Source organism: Ascidiella aspersa, chromosome 6, assembly GCF_963924565.1.
Source record: "Ascidiella aspersa chromosome 6, kaAscAspe10.2, whole genome shotgun sequence".
Taxonomy (NCBI): Eukaryota; Metazoa; Chordata; class Ascidiacea; order Phlebobranchia; family Ascidiidae; genus Ascidiella; species Ascidiella aspersa.
This window is the reverse complement of record NC_139452.1, coordinates 12,557,864-12,568,052: the sequence shown is the minus strand read 5'-3', so window position 1 is coordinate 12,568,052 and position 10,189 is coordinate 12,557,864.

The window sequence follows — 10,189 nt, the reverse complement described above, 5'->3', positions numbered from 1 at the left end:
CAAAAGGCATATTATAAAAGCTAAAAAAACTAAATGGTCCCAAACTGATACTTGCTCCGTTGACCAGCAACAAGGTAAACAGCCACTTTTTTAGCCAGGCAAAATGGATTTTATCGTTAATCATTACTACTACATAAATTAAAAACAAAACTATGGGCTAATATATCTCACTATGGAACCCTGAACCACCAGACCAGTTCTAATGCACTTGCGTTCTTCTTTTACAAAGTACAGATATAGGCAGTCCAAACTAACCTTAAAACAAACAGTCAAAACTAAAAGGAACACTTGCTGACCACCCATCGCGAACGCCTGTCTACTGTTCAACAACTTGTGCCTTCGTTATATGTCTACTGAAAAGTATTAGAGACAATACAGAGCTTAATCGGCCACTTCGGAATGCCGCCACGGTGAGCCTATGAGACAGCCAGCATGCTTTCGCTTTTGTCCTGGCCACGTCCAACGCCAGGGGCTATACGAACGTTTGCTACTGCCGACAATAGCGGCTGTGCAGGGTTAACTTTGAAATGTTTCGGGGAATTCTCTGAATGGAAATTGCAAATTCGCCGTCCCAGCCACATCTTGGCGAGGGATCGACTTCTAGCAATAAACGCAGATCGTAAAACAGGTCGTCGACTGGGTTTAGCCCAATTTACTTACACCTTGGTCAAATTTCAACACAGCGAAAGGCGAAGTCACCTTTTTACCTTGAGATTAAACAGCTATGCGGCTTTGGTCAAAAATCAGCCTAATCCGATCAAAATTACTGAGGTGTTCAATCGCACTCTCTCTACCACGAATCGCACAATTGCTAACGCCCATGTGAATTCTTATAACAAGGATTTCCCGGCAATATGTAGCTCCTCATTAAACAGGTAAAACTATACCATTGCTTGTTCTTCTCAGGTGGTTAAAAAAATACGATAAACTTACGGTTTCCGCTATAGGGCAAAACTAAGATATAATATTAATGCCGACATTGTAAAGATGGAGTTCGATATTTAAAGACCTATTTTACAATTATACTAAACTAAACAATATAAACTTGCTATGCCAAACGTGCATAAATCGCTATCTGTGTAGTGAACTCTTGTCGGGCCAACAAAATTCGCAGTGACAAATTTCTCTATCTTGTAATTCAAATTGCTCTGCAGTTTTCAGCACGTTTGCCAAACTGGTTTACTTGAAATTATTTGACTTGTGGCACACTGTATTTTGCGCTCTATCTTTAGGCATGTGATTGAGTCAGGTTGGCCGTGCTTTGTTCCCAATTTAGAAAGCTGACAAATCTTATCTAAGCTAAAGTGGATACGAAGCTTGGGAAATCCCTGTACTAAAAAAATCCTGGCAAAACACTACAAACAAATGGCAGCATCTGATCGACACCTCTCCAAACTAAGTGGTCGAAAACAAGCCGCACAACCTTCCAAAAACCTGGCCAAGACCGAGTCGGTGCCACCCGGAAAAATAACACAAACAGGCAACGTTCTGATACGACCCTATAGTGCAGACAAGCGTACACCTGATCGAGTCACGCTGGTCGCCTACGTTCGAAGTGGGTTTCGCAGTGAAAAAAATGATTCACGCACGAACGGTGTTGGCGCGTGTGTTGTGCCCGACAGCTCGTGACGCAATCGGGTGGCTACATGTTCGGTTAGATCAGAACGAGTGGTTATGAATCTAGTGGTGCAAGTATCCTACAAATCCAGGTACATTTATCACTAGTCAGCCGAACAGTGATCGACAAGCAGAAACCTGGTGCAAAAGGTTTTGGATTTATGAAGATAGACCCTTTTACCACTAAAAGTACGCCCAAAACTAGTAAGTCTTATATAGAGTTTCGTAAAATAACGTAAAACTTTCTCTTGATAATCTTAAAGTGACATGTAATTAAAATGTTCGACCAGCGCTGGTAGAGTTTTTTTTAATTTATTTTTTGTCCTGAATAAACGTAAGTAAATCAAGATTATTTGTTCTAAAACCAGGTGATACGCCGGAACAATAAAAACACTAAGTCGTACGTGTCTATAAAAGGTTGAAAATCACTGGTTTAGGTTTTTTTAACAGGGGCAGGGTTTTTTTTAAGGTTTGGTTTGGGTGACCGCTATTTAGTTTTAAGAGACCACAAGTGTTTCATTTAAATACCAAAAAGTCGCAAGTCCAAAATTTGGGAAACCGCTGGAGAAATTTGGGGGACCGTTTCGGTCCCCCAAAACACCTTAAAAAAACACTGAACAGGGGTATACGTGAATGTCAACGATTTTCTAAATAAAATGTATTTTTCTTTATTTTTCGTCAAATTTTCCTTGCGGCGACTTAGAACGTTATTTATCGTTTCGTCTCCTAACACGTCGACCACATCATTACAAACTAAAATGTATATCGCACGCCATCTTGCGGATTATGATAATAAAAAACAAGATGAGCTTTAATTACCAATAACATAAATCCAAATAAACGTCATGTTTGGCATTATTTAGTTAAAAATGCGATAAACTCAAACTTTCTGATTCACAAGCGGATGAAGGACATATGGAAATCTTTGTTTAAAACTTGTAAACAAATTTATATAAGCCCATATTTGTAACTTAAATCAACAGATAAGTATAACATGTTAATAAGTATACATGTTAATGACGTCAATATACTCTAAAAATTCAATGCCGAACCAGGTCCACAAAAAACACAAATATTTTAAGGGGTCCGTGTTAAATAAATTTCAAGAACCTCCGACATATACCGCAACGATCGTAGCATATATTAAAAGTTAGGGCCGCAGGTCATTGCATAAAATCTTAAGCTACCGAGCAAAACAATTATAAAAATACATGCAAATCGTGCATTAATAAACTCATTTCAAACTTGACACATACATTTCGGGTTTTACTCGTAAACCCGTATTTAGTTTCTAGTAATATTACTCGATTAGAAAGCGAATTAGAAACCAAGAAAATACAGGTTTCGTGAGCAATTCTCCTGTAATGTTTCAAGGTACATTTCACCTTCCGATATACATAAAAATACAATTTTACGGCATCACACGAGTATCTCTGTCAGTTGAGAAACGCTGATAAACAACATTAAATATATGATTGAGGACTGTACTCTGAGTGATTGGTATATACCAATCACCTAAATATACTTTACAAGACAATAAAAGGTCGCATACTTTCCTTTCTGATCACTTCGCCAGAAGCTAGCTCCAGTTTTATACTTGCTTAAGTTCGTAGCAGATTAATCCACTGACAAGTCTGAAACTATATAAATAAAGCTACAATGCAACTTTCCTGCTCTTCGCGTATGTTTTCAACTGTTTTTAATTTTTAGTGGCGATTTTGGGAGACAAGCGGTTTGTAATGACAGACTTTAACCAGGATTTGCTGGCACAGCCGTTTAAGTTGTTTAAATACCTTTTAGAAATGTACACAAACAAATAATTTCGTTTTTGTAGAAATTTAACGCACCAGCAAACAGCGATTTACAACTTTAGTTTAAACTTTAGGTCCAAAAATACCTTGATCAAAACAACACACTAACGGAATCGCAGCCCAAGTGAGCTTAACAGAGTGGTACCTTGGCAATAAAAATACTTATAACGCTATTTTTAAAAACTACCATTGTCGAATTTAATTGCGCGATGTGCATAACGTAAGTGGAACTGCTTACCCTTTACCTGGCAAGAAAAAACAAGCGCAGGCAAGAAAGAACAAGATGCCAAATTATCTGCCCCTGAGAACAAGTAGTTAAACGCACTAAACAAAGAAAACCGATCTCTGACGAAAAAGCGGAAAACTGCTGACGCAGATGCGAACCGCGCGACATGCCAAGAAAGAGACGAATGAACTGGGAGACGGGCACCGTCAAATTTACACGGGAAATCGATCGGCCGGAGAAGGAAATTGCTTATCAGCCGCTCACGGGGGCCGTTGTTCAATATTTCCAACATTTTAATACCCATGAACACACACTTACACATAGAGGTAGTACTTATTTGCAAAGACGTAAGCAATGAACTCGGCTGTTGCTTCAACGTTACCATTTAACCTCCGTTATTCGGCACCGTTGGGGCCAAATAAGTTCAGATCTTGATCACACCACAGACACGTTGCTAAATGATTGATGGGCGAAAGCTGCCTTTGCACTATATCCGGCCGCCTGTGTAATCATTATCACCCGCGATCGATTGAGATATTACAGGTTCTAGCCTTTTTTAGGGGCCGGTAAGGCGTTTTAATGCAGCCGAATCTCCAGAGGCCTGTAGGCGTTCGTCGCTAGAGATGAACCGTTAATTTTCTGACGGAACGTTTATCACGCCTGGCAGTTGCACGCCTTGAGTATTGCAGGAGATCAACTGAAAAAAATCCTGCATACCAGCTCTATGAGGCGATAGAAACAACACAACCAAATCAGTCACGGTATACATAAACTCAAAAAAATGTGGTGTTTTTTTAGTCCTGTGGAATTACTACCAGTCTTATTTCCCATATGGCGTGAGCCTTTTGAGGTATACTGTAACAAACCCAATTGATTTCCAAATTAATAAAAAAGTTATCTTGACGTATCTAAGATCTTATATCATAAACTCTAAGAACCTCAAACACAGAAACTCACGATCGATTCAAGAAACATTTTCGCGTAACTTCAAATCTCTTTTCGCTGAACTGAAGTTCTCAGATCCACCCAATATACTCCGAATGCGCGACTCACTTTCACAAGCTGACAGCCTCAACGGTAGTCGGCCCGGTTTTCCAGTCTTTACCCTGGCCCTGGATAGGTCGGGCGGAAGCAATTGTCCAAACGTGTCGTGACGTCACTGGAGGAGCGGTGCCTTGCCGCGAAAGGTGTTTTACGTCGACGAAGGGCGAAAGGCGCGCCTGGGCGACCCAATTACGCGACTGGAGTGTAATTCGGGATGGAACGCTGAATAAACTAACGCGACTGCACTCGTGTCGACGACAACGTAGAGCAGGGGTGTCCAAATAGCGTCACCTACCAAAAATTGGCACGTCGGCCTGTTTGAGTTGGACACCCCTGACGTAGAGTTTTGGCAATCCGTTGTTTCTTGCATGACGCTATACTTTGGCCAGACTGCGCTGTCGTGAAAATAATTCCGTGTCGTGCGTCGACACTGCGTTCATTCAAAAAACCCGATCGGCCTGGGAACTTGACATATCAGCGGGAAAGTACAAGGGGTTAATAAAGCTTTGCATAAGGGTGTGATCGGGGATCATTTATTAAAATGTCGATTACGTCTCGGCATGACGCACTTGACGCACTTCATCAGTTTATGCACGGTTGTGCAAATGTTTCGAAATAATGTAGTTCGCTTTTTAACAGTGTCACCTTATCTACAGAACTTTTGAATATCCAAAACGAAGAAGATAGTCTTTAAAAAGTTTCCCATAATAAGAATAGGACAATATATAGGCAAAATGACCCTTGTCTATAAAATGCTATTTTTTGTAAAGAAATGTTAAATAATATATTTTTTGACCTTCCATTCAAAATATTTCAGCTTCCATTTTGCCGTATTGCCAGAATTGCTGATGAGGTTGTTTTTAGCGCCGCAGCGCCCAGTTTAACACCACTGCATAATGTTCCAGAACAACAAAATTTGAGTACGCGTGATAACAATTTTACCAAGATCCAAAGAGTTCCGATTAATCGTAATTTTTTCAACTAAGCAAACCCACAACTAAATACAAACCTAAAGACAGCTTAAACACAAGGCGAAATATATAGACAGGGAAATATAGCAGTTCCACCGTCAAACTTGACATCTACAAAATTTCAACTCTACTTTTGCTCTGGCGCTATTACAGCAAATCGTACAGCGTTCCAACTGTTCTAAACAATACTCTAACACTTGAACTGGAAACAAAATGAAAATACCGACCGCTTACACTTTACCCTGTGTTAAAACCTTTACGAAGCACCTTAGCATACCGGAAAACCGGTTCACAGCCAACAAAGCCTGATTTCGTCCTTCCTTTAAAGCTGGCAAGTTTTCTTCGATACAAACAGCAACAACCCGAGCCGCAGTTACCAAAAACGCGTTATTAACCAAAAGCGAATTGGACGCCCGCGCTATGACACGCGGGGGCAAGAAGAGATAGCAAGGATATCACCGCATCATGATCGTGAGATAACACGCCGGAAATGTCATTCGCCCGCGCGAACGCACCGATAAAAGCTTTAACCAAGGATGGCAAAAGTGTAATAGAAACCAAAAGCTATTTTATAGATTTTCTTTTTACAAATACTTGAAAATGAGCTGAAATACAACTGCCGAGACATTTTAACCACAGTTACTGTCGGGATTCAAGTTTTGAACCTACTTATACGCTACCCTAATTTTAATGGGGCTTTTGAGAGATAAAACCGGTCAACTTGCACACTGTCGAAGAAAAAATTCAGACGAAAACTAGTAGCAGATCTGCACCTTATTTTAAGGAAATAAGAAGAACTAACTCACACCAGTTTGTTTAATATAATCTCGTTCTTAAATTGTGTACCTAGACAGGAGTAAGCGTTAACCGGCGTTGAATAAATTGTCTACAGAGGAACTGTAAAGCACATTAAAAAGTTGCGATTTTCCTAAATCCAACTACATATTACTCTTGCAAACCACATAGCATAGCACAGTGTTTCTTAAAGTGGTGAATGATTCACCCCAGGATGAGTAAAATTTGTCCAGGGGTGAACCAACCAAAATAGGTGAATAAGGGTGAACGAAAGTTCAGGAGAATCTTATAGTCACTAGTAAACAACTTTTTGAAGTAAACTGTTGTTTTTTTGGTGTTTTTTGCTTATTGTAATAGTTAAGTTGGTTTGCACTGAGTGTATAAGTTAGGCCTACGATATGTCTTCTTTTAGGAGGATTTGTCCACTTTTCTTAAGAAAACTGAATGGTCCTCCGAGGACGCTCAAAAATGTCCAAATGTCCTCTTTTTTCGCCATTCGAGTTATTTGCTTATAATTTTAACAAGACTTTTAGGCGAGGCGTTGCATTTATTTTCAAAAAATGCTTAAGCCATAAAAGATGCTGAATTGCTGGTTTAAAAAAGGTTTCTAGTGGGGCTCGAAGCAATTCGTAGGGGGGGAGGCGAGCTCTAAGTTAATATTTAAATTTTTTGCTATGATTCTAATGGTATCGTTTTCGTTTTGGTTGTACACCACTCCTACAGCGCTGTACTAACTCTGTTTTTGCCAACTTTAACATTAAAACTGCCAAGAAAACTTTGCGAATCTTCTGTTAAATCTAATTTTGTTTACTTTGTTGAGCACAAAGTCTCTTTGAGTGCCATTTCATGTTTATTTAATTATAATTTTTCTAAATTATAGATAAACGATCAAAGTCATCCCCCGTTCGATCTATTTTTTATCCATATTTTATATAATTGGATAACAGGCTAGCAACAGGGGGACCAAATGTTTTGCGAAAAGCCTCCTGATTTTACAGTTTAGCGCCAATTCAACCAATTAAATCCACTTTTTTTCGCGCTTCGCGCGACCGACAACAATTTTCACTATTTTCAAGTTGTCTCAGAGATATTTAATTAAAAATTCCGAATTGCTTTTCGTAGGGGTGCAAGTCAGTTTCATTATACCATGAGACAAGGGTGAATGAAATCTGCAGATAGATGCTAGGGGTGAACAAAACTAAAAAAGTTCAAGAAGCACTGGCATAGAACACAAACGATTTGCAAGATATATGCAATAACAATGTTAAAAATAGCTGTGAATCACTAATTAATAATGTAAATACGATATAAAGGAATTTATATTCAAGTTGAAACACATTAGACAAAAATGGTAATTTTGTGAATGAATTAGCGCTCGTCCGTGCAGTGATTGCGACAAATGTCGTAAAACTACAAGATAACTGTTTTAAAAATCCCCCAGCGCCAACAATTATTCAGTCACTTGTCAATGACGCAACACAGAAGCAGCAGCAACGTTTAACACCAACGCACCTATGTCACCCTATCGAAAATGCACGCGCGTAATTGACCTCGGTCTTTCCCCTTGCCACCTGCCAAGCTCTAAGGCAGTGGTTCCAACCTTTTCGTTCTGGCGCCCCTTTTAAGTTTTTAATAACGTGCGCGACCCCCCAATTAGAGTGTATCATACATAAACCAGAGTCAATAAAAACACATTTCAAAATTGGCCAAATTTAAATTGGGAAAAAATCTATACGAATTGCATCAAAATTTGGCTAAAATGTCCGGACTTAAGTATGCGCAACAAGTTACGGTTTGAGCGTCCATTCATTTTATTAGATTAGACATTGTGTGACTCAAACTACGCTCGATTTATTAATTGAAAAGTGTAATGGTGACGTCATAAACACGACTGGTCCACTGCAGCAAAATCCACATAAACACAAATGTTAGACTGGCGGTTGCTTTTGCTCCTTTTATACTGCTAAACTTTTAGTTCATATTGCTTATTTCGAAGTCTTTCTTTATCAAATACTAGACGGCGACCCCCCAGACAAACCCTTGCCACCCCAAGGTTGGGAACCACTGCTCTAAGGCTGAGCTGACTGTGTGTAGGCCGCCAGACGTTAAACAGTAAAGGTCGACGCTGATCGTCAGCCGTTCCTGTGTTGACGGATGCCATGATCTACCGGGGCCCGCAACTAACCTCCTTAGAGCGTTGTGCCGTTGTATATTGTGGTTGATGACTAGGCAGCATTGGCTAGGGGCACTGAACAATTTCTGGCCCTGTGCACTGTGTAAAGTGACGCTCAGCTGTCTCGGTAAACAAGCTGAGGCTTGCGGAGCACAACCGGTACACTTTCAAATGCACAATCGTGTGAGATTTAAACCGCGCAAACCAGAAAGCTGTGCTGCTATACTTTTAATTTTTTTGACGTTAAATAGAAGGTAACATCTTGATTTCCTACATGGAAAGTTATTAAATATGTTGCTGAAAAAATGGAACTTAGGAACAGGCTAAAAACAACAACTCTAAAATAAAACTAACAAACTTTAAACATGTATTTATGTTTATAAGAGCACAGTAAAACTTTTTTTATTAAACGTACAATAGCAACATAGACCAGAAAACAACCAAATCCGAGTTTTAAGGCCAGAAACTAGCTTCTGATCGGGGTTATAAAAGCAGGCACCCTTAAAAAAATATTAATCAATCTTACTTTCGTGTGTCGGTTGTCGTAATAAGTTATCCACCACTGATGATCACGTTTTACACCATGCTGAATACCGATATATAACATACAGGGGGATTTGTAAATACAGAAGCGCGAATTCGGCGTATTCACTAGAATCTAACGGGGGATCATGGTCTTTTAAACCCAACGTTTTTAGTCGGTAATTAAACAGCAGTACTGTGTACCTGGAATGCATCCAGTCCCACGAGATATGTCAATGTTTTAAACACAAAGAAAAACTTACTGCAATCGCAATTTTTCCCATACAAGTCCTAAAAAAGATACGGTGGCTAACATTAAGCGGTTCCGACGGCATTTTTGATAAAGGAAGGCTGTTGTACGATCCTCGCGGAAACACGCATTGCTCTAAAACTACCTCGCGGAACACGCATTGCTCTAAAAATGGTGCGCTTTACCGAACACAATCTCCTAAAATAACGATAACCATCAACCATAAATCAACATGTCACTTATCACTTTGAGCGAATTTTCGCGTCTAATGCGCCTTACAAATACTTTGCTCGCGCCAACGACTAAACCAAAATGTGCAAAATTTGCATGGCACCGAAAAGGGGCTGACTTGTGGTCGCAGACGGCGCAAGCTCAAACGTCTTTGCCCAAACCAAGCCCAACAGCAGGCGCGCCTCATTAGGTTTTAGAACTGTTACCCCTATTGCGCATACTGGGTTACCTGCTGCAAAACAACCAAAAGTGCCCGCGCCGCAGCAAACCACAACCAAAAAATCAAATTTCGCTCGGTAGCGGCGTCCTTTGACGTCGTTCAGCGCTGAGTCAGTGTATTGTCCGAGTAAGGCGAAATAGCGCTACGATGCATTCGTGCTGCGCGGATGCCACAGAACAAAAGACAACTATCATTGACCAATTAGGCTTGAACGCTTCGCGTATACGGAAGGGGTAAACAAGGGGGTTTTGTGTTGATGAAATATCAAAGTTAGGTGGAATTATACTGGTGCAGACTTGCTAAACCAAGGCTTTTCCAACACAGCAATG